We start from the raw sequence: 2034 nt of genomic DNA, 5'->3' as shown, positions 1-2034 counted from the left end.
GGCCTTCGAGGATTTAGAAACCTGCACCAGTAACACATACACTTGTACCCCCTGTGAAAGACTCGATCAGATGTGTGCAGAGCAACACTGGCAGAGCCGGTTCTCTCCCCTCCCCCCACTCAGGGAACCACCGTCACCATGGGTCCTGTCCCTTCTGTGAGGGCGCACACCTAACCTCAGTGCTGTTGTCATGGAAATCCCGGGACTTTCCTAAACCCTCCTCAAAAAGCCCTGCTTCCAGGCAAGGGCGGGCCCCAACGCTGTCCGCATCCAAGGCAGCAGCTCAAAGATCAATTCCTGCAACCTGACACTCCTGTGGCAGGTGTGATGGCCCCACTGCCCCGGCGCCTCACAGACCTGTGCTGGCTCAGCAGAAGGAATCTCCCCACAGCCACAGCCCAGAGGGTGAGGGCAGGCCCCCCTGCTCTGGCCTACCCACAGGACCAGGTTCTAGTGAGCAGCTCACAAGCCCAGGACCTGGCCTCTGCCTTCTTCCAGTGCTGAGGCTGCCAACACCCACGGGACCACTAACAAGACAACGGCACAGACCCCACCGAGGGGCTTCCCAGAGCACAGGCAGGACCCTAGGGGAGCCTGGGAGAGGTCGCCTCTGGATGCCCTGCCTCTTCCAGGTACCCACAGCACCATCCCTGAGCCCTGGCACTTGCCTTAAGAAGGCACCCAAGGGACGGCGGAGCCGACACGTTCCTCCCATGGTCACGGAACAGCACCTGGCATTCCCCTCAGCGGACTGGGCACCAAACCCCACACCCAGCTCTTCTGGCTTCTCTGTGCAACAACTGGTCTAGACAAGAAAGCTTAGGGCTGTGCCTAGAGAAACCTGACCTGGTGCCTTCCTAGCCCTCTCTCCATCTCGGCCACAAGGTGGGCACGGCTTCTGCACAGCTGGCCCCAGCTGCCACCTAGGATGCCCATCCTTGCCCTGGGCAGGGACCTGTAACTGGCCACTGCCTCCCCTGGCATTCCTGCCCTGCTGCCTCCTCCTCCTACTGCAGCACCACCAGCACTGGCTGCTCTTTCTGGATGCCCCTTAGATGTGGGCACTCCCCAAAGCCTCCACATCACCGTCCCTCCCCCTGCCAGTTCCTCTACCTGGGATGTCCCTTCTCACCTTCCTGCTCTCAACGGCCACGGCTTGACCTTAAGGCATCTTTATGCACACAGGCACAGAAACGGCCTCTCAGAGGCCACTGTCTGTCCAGTTCAGCTCCTTCTTCCTCCACCATCCTCCGCACCCCTGCCACCACTGGTCCTCGGCTGACCGTGGCGCTCCCCATGGGATTCGGGCCAACAGCATCTGACTCTGATTTCGTGGACCTCTGCCCTCACCTCGCACCCGCCGAGGCCTCACCTAAGCTCAAGTGTGGCTCAGTGCTTCTCATCTCACACCACTCCCCGCCTTCCCCCGCCTCCTGGTGAGGCCAGAGGTGCAGCCCCCGACCTCTGAGTCTCATCTGAGAAATCACCACCACCAGAACCCCGGCGCCAACAAAGGGAACGAAACTTGCAAACTCTTCCCAGGGTCACCTGGAGATAATCCTCATCTCTAATACCCCTAGGCCGATGCGGCTACAACAGCGTTCTGCTTGTTGCCCCCGCCCCCACCCCCACCAAAGTCCTCACACTTTTTAAAGTTACCATGGGTGAGTTCAAAGCTGGGCGTTTGAGGGGCTTCCCTTTTTTCCCCAACAGTGTGCTCAGAGTGGCCCTGTCTGGGAAGCGGCTGGGTCCCGTGGATTTAACTCTGGAGTCCTACACCAGGCTTCTCTTGTGGCAACATGAAGAATACTCCATTTTAAATTCCAAGTGATAACTTTGTATTTCCACAAGTGGTATATATCGTAAATATTAAAACGATCATTGTTTTTAGTTGGTAGACATCGACAAGTAGGAAAATTTGCGAGGTTCGAAAGGCACTGCAGGAAACGCCTCCCTTCCTGGCTTCCCTCGCTCCAGGAGATGCTTGGGAGGCACCCCTTTCACGCCAGGAAGCTCCATAAAGGCTCCCGGGAC

The 2034-nt window shown here is 58.3% G+C and overlaps 1 protein-coding gene across 1 annotated transcript in view; it reads right to left on the bottom strand.

Moving 5' to 3' along the window:
* Positions 1-2034, bottom strand: part of LOC105542912 (proline dehydrogenase 1, mitochondrial) — a 24655-nt gene that overhangs the window by 22181 nt on the left and 440 nt on the right. The window lies entirely within an intron of this gene.

This window comes from Mandrillus leucophaeus, unplaced genomic scaffold, assembly GCF_000951045.1.
Source record: "Mandrillus leucophaeus isolate KB7577 unplaced genomic scaffold, Mleu.le_1.0 Scaffold270, whole genome shotgun sequence".
NCBI lineage: Eukaryota > Metazoa > Chordata > Mammalia > Primates > Cercopithecidae > Mandrillus > Mandrillus leucophaeus.
Note: the sequence above shows the minus strand (reverse complement) of the source record. Positions and strands in the feature narration are given on the sequence as shown.